Source organism: Peromyscus californicus, unplaced genomic scaffold (genome assembly GCF_007827085.1).
Source record: "Peromyscus californicus insignis strain IS unplaced genomic scaffold, ASM782708v3 Scaffold_10__1_contigs__length_136768540, whole genome shotgun sequence".
Taxonomy (NCBI): Eukaryota; Metazoa; Chordata; class Mammalia; order Rodentia; family Cricetidae; genus Peromyscus; species Peromyscus californicus.
Window position 1 is genome coordinate 107,620,627 of NW_026294391.1, and position 12,949 is coordinate 107,633,575.

The window sequence follows — 12,949 nt, forward strand, 5'->3', positions numbered from 1 at the left end:
CTGACAAATAATATGGATTTTTTTTCTTGCTTCTAAAATGTTTATCAAATCCTATGTCTCCCAAGAAATGAAACATCCACTGTTAGGGAAAAGCAAGATGCACTCCTAGGGAAATTGCTGTTAAACTCCAGTCTGTATCATGAACAGGAAGGTCAGTCTTCCCTCTTCTTTAAATATCTATGACTCCTAAAGTATCATTCCAGAAAGCAGGAAGGGAAGGGCTAAAAGGTCAGGGCAGTAAAAAGTTGGGGTAATGGAGCACACAGCATGAACACAAGTGAAATTAAACCTGTACAAACCAAAGCAGTTTATAGCAGACCACGCTGAGACACCAAAGGCTGGTTGAACGGTTTCACCATTCTGCATGAACCAGGGCTCTGTGCTATGTGTAGATCAGGGCCAAGTAATTTACTGCCTTGGAATTGCAATCCTGCCCATGGCAAACCCTGGTTTCTGCATCATGCCTTCCTGGTGAGGGCCTCCTCTTCCACTGCTTGGTCCAGTCTACTACCAAGCCTTTGGGGCCACAAAGGCCATTATTCCTGAGACGACCTTCCCTGCCAACATGAGTCTTCTCTTCCACATCCAGACGACTGCATCTCAGAACATAATGGGGCCTATTGTTAAAGACCTTCTGAACAGGCTCAAGAATTATCAAACATCACAAAACCAAAGTTGGGTAACTTCCCAGCACTGTTAAAGTGAAGCTCCACCACTTTCCCATAATTTTGGAAAAATTCCATCAGTTCTGTGTTGTCAACCTCATGTGGCAGGTTCCTGATGAAGAGTTGGTGACTGTTATCGTGTGCCTTACCATCCATCAAGATTTCACATGGCCTGTTTCACTAGCCTCTCAGATTGACGAGGGCTCCTTCTAAGGAGGGATATTTATCCATTCCTCTTGAACTCCCTGATCTATCTGAGGCCTTTGTGGTGGAAATTGAGATTCAGTCTTAGATTTCTGTAAGGGCTGTGAAGGTGGCACTTAGACCACATGAGGTAATGTCCCCGTCATTGGAACAGCTCCACTGAAAGGGAGATTCTTACTTTTCATAAATGCTCAAGAAAACTTTCTCAAGTCCTCCTGTGTTAGGGTGAAGTCCACTGGGGCTGGGAAAGTGCTCTTCTGCACATCCTCAGTAGCAGCTGCCTCTCCTTCAGGCTCAGGCTTGTCTCCTTGGATGTTGGACACAAGTTCCCAGACCAGCTGCATCTCTGGTTCTGGCTCCAGCTCCACAACAGGATTTTCCAAATGCTCCACCAAATCGTTGCTGACAGCCTGATCATAGAAAGTTTCAGAACCATCAGGCATGACCTCAGATGTCTGCAGTCTTTTTTTTCAGGTTCCTATTTCTTCCTCAGATTCCTCCTTAGGCTCGGTGAAAAAGTCCCCAAGACTTCATCTTGGTATCTGAAGATGTTATGAACATAGAATCATTGGCAACAGAGCCCTCAGGAGCAAGGACAAAGGTCTGTGTAAACCTCTGTAGAGCCTGATTGTTGTTGTGTGATCATTTGGACTGCCCCCCTCGTCATTCAGAGTCCTGTGAGCATCCACATGGTGAACCATGGTGTGGCAATTGGTGAAGTTTTGTAACATTGCTTTCCTGTGGATTTCCATCTGCTCATAGACTGTGTCTGCTGGCTTCCCTTTGGAATCTAAGCACCCGTGGGCATTGAAAGAATTCTTTCCATAAAACCTATGCAGCATGTCCTTCCTGGGTCTGGTTAAACAGCAGGTAGTACAGTCTCACAAATTCCTGCCCGACCCATAGGGGACTATGCTTCTCCATAACCATCCCTTTCCTTGATTCTACCTTGCTCAGCCACCATCAAAGCATCTTCTTTTGAAATAGCTGGGAACAAGTACAGAAACCCACTACTGAACAATGTGGAGAGTGAGAGACCTTGCAACATTCAGTCCTATATGGAATGTCTTCATTAAATCACTCCCCTCAGGATTCAGGGAACCTTGGAAGGCTGAGCAGCAGGTTGGGGCTGCTGCTCAGAGGAGGTGGTGGCATCCCTCATGAAAATGTAACCTTACATGAATAACAATTATAAGAACAAAAGCGCATATTTTGAAAAAGTATCAGTTCGTCAAAAATTAATAATGATTATCCAGGTGTAATGGTACACACCTTTGATCCCAGCTCTCAATAGGCAGAGATAGGTGGATCTCTGTGAGTTTGAGGCCGTCCTGGTTTACAAAGTGAGTTCCAGGACAGCCAGGATTGTTACACAGAAAAACTCTGTCTTGAAAAACCAAAATAAGGCTGGAGAGATGGGGCTCAGAGTTTAAGAGCACTTGCTGTTCTTGCTGTTCTTCCAAGTTCAGTTCCTGCTGTCCGCATGATGGCTCACAACATCTGTAAATCCAGGGGCTTTGACATCCTCTTCTAGAAGACACACATGTGCTATGCAGATAAAAACCCATACCTATGAGTTAAAATAAACCATTAAAAAAACGAAATGAAATAAACTAATAATAAAGTTTGTAAACTAATCTGTGGAGCTCAAAGTGCACTAAGCCAATGCTGACAAAAGAGATAGGATAAATAACTAGCTCTCCAATAACAGTTGGGAAGGTCAACATCCACCTTTAATAGTGTAAATAACAGCTACAGAGACATTTAGCTAAGAAACAGATAACTTAAACAATACAATACATCAAGTGACCCTAAAACTTCTTGCAGGACAGGAAAAGCAATATTTTTGTCAAGCATGGAAGATTCCTCAGGGCCAACCTAATGTTAGGTCATATAACTAGTCTTAATAAATTTTAAAATATTGCTATCCTAAGTAATTTACAAATTAGAATGGAATGAGACTATAGAATGACAGAAAGAAAACTGGAAAAACACAAAAGTATAGATATTAAATAATATGTCCTCCTAACTAATGAGTCAAAATTAACAGAAGTGAAATATACATATGAAATGCCTTATGTCACATGTAAATAAAAGTATAATTTACAAAAAAGTTATGATGCTACAAAAGCACCACAATAGAAATATTTATAACTTTACATGCTTATATCAAATGGAGTCAGGCAGGGAAAAATAAATGATGGAGCAAAGAAGAATGATCTCAAATAAAACAGAGCCCTGAAATTTAAGGGAGCATAAAAATAAAAACAAAGCTGTAATCTTGATAAATCAGAGCACAAATAGGTAAAGTGGACATCAAGTGTCATGGCATAGTCCTGTCATCCCAGCCCATGAGAAGCTGAGGTAGGAGGAAGATCAAGAGCTCATGTGTTCAAGTCTGTATCCTGCTACTTAGCAAATATGAGGTCATCTTGTATGATCTGAGATTTTGTCTCAAAATCAATCAGTCAATCAAGTAATTAGTATAGGATTATAGAAAATAAAGAATAAAAATTGTTTCTTCAAAATTGGTGATGAAAAGAGGAAGTTGGATACATTAAGAGAACAGAAGAAAACCTAAGGTACTAAAATCAGAAATGACAATTGTACATTCCTACATATTTTTTAAAAGTATTATAGGAAAGTACCATGAACAATTGTTTGTCAACAAATTAGATGCCACAGGTAAAATCAAATTGCTAAACCACATACCCTAATTGGAGAAAATTATAAGTAAATATAAACTCTGAATACATTTAGAAGAAATAAAGGGGTTGAATTAATTATCAAGCACTTTCAATAAAAGGAAAAGCTTTGGAAGAGATACCTTTAGTGTTAAGTTCCCCAAAAGATTTTTAAAATTCTCCATGCTCCTCTGTAATATACATTATATTGTTAGACTGTCATATGTTGCTTTAGCTCACTGGTAAGCCAGCTCTAGAATCAGGATTAACTAGCCTTTCCCCATTTTAGAGACAAGCCATTGTTTCAAAGTGTCCTCAAAGGCCCCATGGAGGGCTGGGCCTAGGGGCTTTGTAATAGGGAATTTGAAGAACAGCAAAATGGCTCAAGATTAGGAACACTGTGCCTTGAAAATCAGCTAAAAAGCAAATCATTTCCAAAGGATGTTACTACTGTTTACCCAATGATTAAAAAGTGTCCATATCAAGGCTGTTTGTACCTTTTTGTATGCTGTTATGCCATGCTTAGTTCATGTGTGTGTGTGTGTGTGTGTGTGTGTGTGTGTGTGTGTGTGTGTGTGTGTGTATTTCTCTTAAGGGAAATGCAGGAGCAGTAGATTGGGAGAGGAAAGTTGGTGGGGAGAATTGGAGAAGAGGAGGGAGAGGAGGCTGCAGTAGGGATGTAATATACGAGGGAAGAATAAATTTAAAAAGGAAAATTGGGGGGTGGATGGAGAGGGACAGTATTGAAAGAGATTACTGGAAACGGGGAGCATTTCTGGGTCAGGTAGAAACCTGATGCAACAGAAACTCCCAGGAATCTACAAGGATGACCCCAGCTAAGACTCCTAGCAACAGTGGATATGCAACCTGAACTGTCCATTTTCTACAATGGTGACTATCCCAACTGTCATCAGAAAGCCTTCATCCAGCAACTGATGCAAACAAATGCAGAGACCCACAGCCAAACATTAGGCCAAGCTCAGGCAATCCTGCTGAAGAAAGGGAGGAAAGATTGTAGGAGCCAGAGGGGTCAAGAACATCACAAGAAAACCCACAGAAACAGCTAACCTGGCTCATAGAAACTCACAGAGTCTAAACCAACAACCAGGGAGCCTGCATGTGACCAACCTAAGCCCTCTAAATATATGTGAGAGTTGTATAGCTTGGTCTATTTGTGGGATTCCTAACAATGGGAACAGGGTCTGTTTGTAACACTCTGACTGGCTTTTGGGAACCTATTCCTCGTAATGGACTATCTTGCCTAGCCTAAATACAAGGGGAAGTGCTTAGTCTTACTGAAACTTGATAAGGCATGGTTATTGTTTATTCCCATGGAACAGAAACAGAGGAGGAGTGGATTGAGAGGGAGCCTGGGGCTGGGGTGGAGGGAGGCGGAGGGGAAATTATGGTCAGGATGATAAATAAATAAATAAATAAATAAATAAATAAATAAATAAATAAATAAATAAATATTGAATTGACAAAGATTAGTTGACTATTAGACAAGCTAGGAACCTAGTGCAATGGGCATTCCCAGGAATCTATGAGGGGTCCCCAAGCAATTCACAGCACTGGGGGTTACAGATCCTGAACTGGCCATCTTCTGTAACCAGGCAACACTTTCAGCAGAGGGATTGGTACACCAACCCAGCTCAAAAGCCTTTGATTTACAATATTTTCCTGCCTAATAGATGTGCTGGGGTAAAGGCAGTGCAGAAATTATAGGAATGGCCAACCAATGACTGGTCAAGCTTGAGACTCATGGTATCAGAAGGATCTCATCCCTGACTCTGCCTGGAGGGCCAGGTCTAGAGGCAATTCTTAATGTATTAAAAATAGCTGGCTCAGGGAGCCTGCATGGGACCTGCCCAAGTACTCTACACGTATGTGACAGTTGTCTAGCCTTGTCTCTTTTTGGGACTCCTTACAATGGGAGCAGGGGCTGTCCCTAATGCTTTGGCTAGCTCCTGGGAACCTATTTCTCATACTGGACTGCCATGCCCAGCCTAAATACAAGGGAAGGAGCTTAGTCTCACTGCAACTTGATATGTCATGCTTTGTTGATATCCATGGAAAGCCTGCCCCTAGGGAGGGGAAACTACTGTCAGGACGTAAACTAAAAGAAATAAATTAAATAAAATAAAAAGTAAGATAAAAGAAAGTGTCCATAATGGGGAAGAGAAGCTGATCTTTCAGCCATGGGAAGCTGTTTCATGGAGAGAAAGCTTCAGGGGACAGCCTCAGTGTCCGTATTGCTTTCTGCTGTGTGATTGTAAGAACCTGATTTGATTGTTACTTATTTGCTGATATTTTAGTATGGGTTACAGATTCTACAAAGTGCCATTTCTGATTTGAAAGATTGATTCTTATAAAACATAAGGAGAGTCATATGGATTGATAAGACCTATGGCAAGAGGAGTGATGATGCACCTCATAAAAACCAGTGAAGTCAAGATCATGATGGGGAAAACCACAGAGACAGCTGACCCAAGTTGGTAGGAGCTCATAGACTCTGGCCTGTCAGATGGGGAATCTGCATGGGACTGAACTAGGCCCTCTGAATGTGGGTGACAGTTATGTGGCTAGATCTGTTTGGGGAGCCCCTGGCAGTGGGACACGACTTATCCCAGGTGCATGAAATGGCTTTTTGGAACACATTCCCTAGGGTGGGATACCTTGCTCAGCATTGACACAGGGGGGAGGGGCTTAGTCCTGCCTCAATTTAGTATGCCAGACTTTGTTGATTCCCCAAGAAAGGACTTACCCTCTCTGAGGAGTGGATGGGTGGTGGCATGTGGGGAGGTACGTGTGTTGGGAGAAGGGGAGGGAAAGAGAACTGGATTTAGTATGTAAAATGAAAAATAACTTTAAAAAAATAGTAAATAAATAAAATAATATTCTACACACACACACACACACAATGCCTTCCCTGTCTCAACCTAGAACAAAAGAAGTAAATGTCTTTTATATCTAAAACTGAGATTACTAGGTTAATATGTAAAGAATTTTGGCTCTCTTTGTACTTTCTGTTCTGCATTTTCTTGTTACAAAGAATGTTCACTGCTCAAGGTCACTGATAGCTCAGTAGGTCCTTGCTAAAATGTAAAACTTTAACTCCCAAACTCTGAAAGACCATAGTAGGAGAAAGGTCTAAAAATGTAAGCAGTGAGGAGACTGGCCTGAGGCTTAAAATAGTGAAAAATCAGCTTGGCAGTTTAATAATATATTTATAGGTAATCTTAATTTGTTACTTTATGCCAAGGATATAATTTGTATTCAAACATTGTGTAAGGAAATAAAGTAAAACAAAAAAAGTAAATAAGCATGAGGATACATTTTTAGCCACAAGGGTTAAGAGAAAATGTTTTAGAAAAAGTTGGATTCTGTACAACAGCAAAAATACCTTATAGCTAAATCACACAAGGTCTGAGGAAGTTATACAAGATTACTGAAGAATAGGATTTAGAGATGGCATATGTGTGATGATTAAAGGTTATTAATACTCTCCAAATTTTTGATGTACTGTTGTTAGCATTTGTGAAAACTGGCATATAAAAATGAAACTAAATCTAATCGAGAAAATACTATTTTTACTAACTTGGGTAGGTTTTAGCCATTTGAGGATACTGATTTTTAATAAAATCAGGATTTATTTAAAACTTTTCTTGGTCCAAGCTTTATTTAAATATTACTAGAGATTAAAATTACAAGGATGGTAAATCTTTACTTCTGGGAGTTTAGCCACCAAATCTTGGAAGTCTATGCCAATGAGGATAAGAGGATCCAAAAGGATGACTGATATTTTAGCCCTTCTAAGGTCAGCCAGGACCCAGAGATGCTAAGACTCCCCTAGTAAGTCATTTGTCTTCTTTATTAGACAGGTCGTGGAGTCTCTGGAGATTCAACTCCAGCCAGTACACATCCTGTGGGAAGAAGATTCAATGGACAGGGACAACTTTCCCATACTTCCTAAGGAAGTGATATGTTCAGCAGGCCCTTGAAGCATCCCTACAGATAGCCAGACTGCCAGAGGAAAAGTTAAAGGAGCCAGGGGGATTATCTTAAATCCTTAAGAGTAATCCCTAAGGAATCCCAGCTGACTTAAGTAAAAGTTTATCTGTGGTCACCTACATGATCTTGAACACCCGAAAGGAATGTGTAAACAAGGAAACAGCTGTCATTCAGATAGCCAGCTTTAGTCAATTTAAAAGGGACCATTTATTAACTTGAATAAAATTAGTAACTGGTTTACCTTCTCCAAGATTAAACCCTATTTTCCAGGAAGCATTCAAAATGAAAACCAAGAAAGCTACAAATGACTTGAATATTTATACTTTTTATTCAAATGATACCCCACATATCACCTTCAGATTAGTACTCATGAGCCTCTCCACACCCTCAATGCAAAACCTTTCTTGAGCACTTTCTGTCTCCTTAAATGACAAATCTGGTTTGTTTCTTCCACAGTTGAGCAAATTATTCCTGAGCCTGTTGTAGAAGTCAAGTCAGTGAGACTTTCCAGACAGCAAAATTAGCTGTTACTCATATCACTGGGCTTTGTAGTGCCTTTCTTGTCATTTAACTTTGCTTTGCTTCTTTGGTCCTTGTTCATTTAGGATTGCCGTTTCCCAAACTCCAGGCCCTAAAATTTCAAATAATACTAATTAAGGGTTGCCAACCCTTGCCTGTCATGACCAACTTTTTCCACCAAGGACCCCTGGATAATCCCAAGTAAGGAAGTAATGTGTTTCACACTGCCTTTCTTTAGTGTGCCTCCCATGGAAGGGTACATCCAGCCCTTTCATCAAGAGTGGTCATTGTCTCATGTCTCCCAAAATTGGTCACTAAATACTTGGAATGGGAAGTGCTATGATAAAAGCAAATGTGTAAGTTAAAATAAATATATAAACATTTTAGGGTGTTCAATCAATAAGGTGACTAAACCAAAGAAGGCAAATCAAAGGTCTCACTGCTGCATAAGTGCCAAATTGACCAGTTAAGACAGGTCTCTAAGAGCCACACCTTTACAGTTAACTAATATGTGATTTCATTTAGCCTAAAATGGATTAAACAGATACATCTTGTTTTGTAATAGATATGGAAATGTCCTATAATGACACTGGAAATTTAAGTGTCTAGTGTAATATATATTATATTGGTAAAGGGTAAAGTATAAGGTGTTGTTTGAGCTAACTGAAGAGCTGGCTGTAGAGTTAGGGTTTCCTCTCCTCAGTTTTAAACTTAAATATGTTTAAGTCCCTTCCAAAGCCCTTTGAAGGTAAAGCTGGTCCCTTGGTTCTGTAATGGGGAGAGAGAAGAAGAGTAAAATAGCTGGGTGTGAACAAAACAAAACAGAATACAAAAATGTCCTCAAAGACAGCTAAAAGGTAAATCATTTCCAAGAAATGTTTCTATTGTTTATCTCATGTTTTAAAAAAGACAAAAAACAAAAGGAGCCTAAAGCTGAGGCGTGGGAAGCTGAGCCACAGAAAGGAAGTTCACTTCGGAACTCCAGCTTACTCCTCAGTTTCCTCAGTTTGTTCTGTTGGGTGATCATACAAGCAACCTATTTGATGATGTTGTCTAGAAACTGTTCTTTCACTTGGAAACCTCACCCCAGGGGACATACTGAGACATTGTGTTCCGCTGCAACTGACTCCCTATGTGGAACACCAGACCCTGATAGGAAGAAATACTTAATGTCTTCTTCCTTGTGATTGAAGGCCTCTGAAGAATATTTTAAAAGTATAAAAATAAATTAACAATTTTGTAATCTCTACAACATTTTTTGATTTAATAGGATTTTTGTTTTCCATTTCTACTGCTAATAAATAATACTTCCAGAATGCAAAGTAAGTATATTCTGATGACCTTGCTTTTTCGTGGTGCATATGTGTATGATTTGGTTTTAAATAGTGTTCTTTTATATTCAGCATTCAAATATAGAAAGCAGATGGTGGTCAGTAGGACAAGATAATAAATGATGTGTTTGTCTACCTTCCAAAGGTGAAGATTTCTAATTAATTTTCCTTTTACATTACAGATTTTACTTGCGGTAAGCTATCAACTTTCAAACTGGCATGCTAGCTGAAGAAAATCCAAGTATTTCTTCTTCATTTTTTGGCATTGTCACAAGATACTTGATTTTACAATAAGCAGAGAAAAGTTTAAAGGTTGATTAAATCTTATTGGAAATGTGCAGTGCGAATCCTCAAGAGCCTTTTGGTGTAATGCAGAGAGAGCAATTTATTTCAAAATATTTTATTCTAATGTACTTAAGGGTAATGAATAATAGGCATTGTAAGTTAAGAATGGAAGTAGAAATGCTATATAATATCTTTGAAAATGGCCATCTCTAAAAAATCTAATGCCTGATTATCATAAGAAAATATAATAAATGAAAATTAATGTTCTTTAAAGTATTTGGAGAAATGTAATCATATTCATATATACATAGAAATGCATCTGCAAGCTTCAATGGGAATTCAGGTATGTGTGACAATATAAATATCTCTGTTTCATTTACAGACAGTCCTCAGGATATTATGCTATCTGTAGAATGACCCCTTGAAATATCCACCAATTTTATGGGGTACTTATGAGAAGTATCTGTTTTCTTACAGTAAAAAAGAAAATCAAATATATTTCCCCATCATCAGCCTTCTTCACTTTCCAAAATAAAATTTGATTTATTATTGTTCAATTGTTTTCCGATTATGAAAGTCATAGTTCATATCTCTAAGAAATAGTCACTGAGATGTAGGTGATTTATTGAGAAGTGCTCTGCGAACTATCATCTATGATCGAGCAGAGGAAAGAAGGCTCACAATGGGAGGATTTGGACTGTCAGAAATTCTCAACAGAGGATGTCCTCCATCTAACAAGGCACTCCTTCAGTGTAATATGCTTAACAGGTATACAAATGGAGGCCAATTTCTTCAATCTTTGTAACAATTTTATCAACCAGATGTTCAGTACTAGATGTAGGTACAAAATTTGTGTAACTTTGGTTAACTTGACTTTATAAAGTTGTCTATACTTCTTCAAAAAAGAGTAATATATGTGAGGTCATTTAGAAACATTCATAGTCACATAGTTAACAAATGTCATGCGATAATAGTTTAATGTCATCAATATAATAATTTAAAAACAGAATCAGAGAATTTTCTAGCGTTTGAGGGAAACTAAAAAAGAAAAGGACAGGCAAGTTGTAAATGTTAGCAAGTGGTAGGAGGAATGAGATGGATGAAAGAAATAAAGATGGATAAAAGACTTGTCTTTTGAGTTAGCTCCAAGAAGACAGGCAGGCTCAGTGATAGAGGTCTGCAATCAGCTCTATGGTGAGGAATATAAATCCTTTAGAGAAAGACTGAATATGTCCACAGTATAAGAATGTATAGGATTCTGATCTGTCTCTGAAGAACAGAGAGAAAGAAGAGAGAAATAGAAAAGTTATGCTTCTTGTGTTATAATGCGGAAAAGAAAGCAGTGAAGAGGTATAAGCAACCACTCATTAAGAGTGTATTATTCCTCCCATCTTATTAACATGTATTTAGTTATATCTCATTTCTTCAAGGTGACTAGCTGATTGACATGTCTGGATTAATTCTTAAGAGAGAGGGGGAAAGTATGTTTGTAATCTTACATTTTGGATAGTTTAGAATATCATGTCTCTACCCAGGGACAGATGAGGAACTGATATTCTATTACTTTAACCAGCAGTAAGCAACCTTATCCCAATGGGTCCCCCAAATCCTGATATCTCTTTTTCCTCCTTTTTTTATGGCATGTTAAATCTTGAGGAGCAAAAGAAAGAGAAAAGGGTATGCCAAAGGCAGTCAGACCAACAGAACCTTATGATGGTTCCCATATGGACTGCACTAGATGTAGCCTTTTTTTGGAAGGAAAAATATATTATCTCATTAATGTGATAGCAAAAGAAAACTTGGAAAATAGTGCTACTGACTGAATAAGTAAGCTGGAATGTGTATTTAAGAGATATTCTCCTAGAAGGTATCACTTAATCTTAAATTTTAATGACAAGGGGAAGGCCATAATAAGAAGATAGATTAGTTCCAGAATATTAAACATTTAAAATAATAAGACCCAGAGGCAGGGATGACCTTGGTAACTACATAAATAAAGAACAGAAAAAAAAAACAAGTACAGATAAACAAGGATACATTCTGAAAAGCAAGGCAAAGGCATATTATATATAATTTTATGAGCCAGCATAAGTTTTTTGGACTTAATACTAAAGCATATAGGAAATCCCTGGCAATCTTTAAGCATAGTATAATAAATATGCTGATAAGGTATCAGGGGAATAATTTAAAAAGAAAACTTAATATTGGACTTGGGGCATGTTAAATGGATGTTAACTTTGAAAATATGAGAAAAGGTTAAGTCAATACTTCACCCAAAGTTTGGGAAAGGGACTTTTCTTTATGACATTCATCATGAACTATAGATACTTTGTCTCTTATCTGTCCTTTTCCATACAATACAATGTCCAGAAAGTCACAACACTGATTTCTATACGGTTTTACAAAAGACATGGGGATTTTCTTCACACATTTTTCTCTTAATAAATAAACTAACAATTGTCTTTAACTTTTTATCTCATTAAACTATACATTTATCAGGACTATAGAATATACCTTAACTTGAGGTACTTTTTTCTACCATAAGATCTAAACATGTAAGTCTGTGAATTAAGGAGTCAAGAAGAAGGTGTTGGGTGTACTAGAACTGGCATTACACACAGTTGTGAGCTGCCATATGAGTGCTGAAAATCACACTCCAATCCTCTGGAAGAATATTGATGTTTTCAATTCCTGAGAAATCTCTCTAGCCTGATTCTTAACATTTTGAAGAAACACCTTAATATCATTATTTCTGTTCTTCACAGAAAAACGTCTGTATTCTCGCTGTATTTAAGAGTTCTTGGGGTTTACGTAAGCAAGGGATACTCAGTGAAAGTGACAAATGTATAGAAACAAAGCTGTAGCAAATTTAATTAAATGGTTCTAAGAAGCTAGACTAGAAAAACTATAAACGTGATTTAGAATGAGATATTTGGGAGAAAATCTCCAGTTTTAAAAATTTAAACATTTTGATATATAAAACTTCTATTTGTAATTCCTAAGAACAATAAATATATAAACATCCGATAGCTTGGTCTTTAATATTGCTTTTTATCACTCTTCCAAAGAACAAACTAAGGTTTTTTGGAGAAAAGAATATGAAAGAGGAGGGCAGGAATATGTCAGATAAAACAGAAAAAAATATTGTATCGAAAAAGCATTTTTTAAAAAATACAAGTGTTGTCTCAATAGGCATAGACTCCATCCCAAACAGATTGCTGTGAGGGAGACATGGAAAAATATGAGTCTC

General features: G+C 37.9%; 1 long non-coding RNA gene and 1 pseudogene across 1 annotated transcript in view; one reads left to right on the forward strand and one right to left on the reverse strand.

The window, feature by feature from the left end:
- Positions 1-12,687, forward strand: part of LOC128110838 (uncharacterized) — a 45,350-nt gene extending 32,663 nt beyond the window's left edge. The window contains exon 4 of the long non-coding RNA XR_008218350.1: positions 9,597-12,687. This is a non-coding gene — a long non-coding RNA (uncharacterized LOC128110838). The remainder of the gene's footprint in view (positions 1-9,596) is intronic.
- LOC128110831 (ras GTPase-activating protein-binding protein 1-like) lies at positions 409-1,799 on the reverse strand (annotated as a pseudogene).
- Positions 12,688-12,949: the final 262 nt, after the last annotated feature.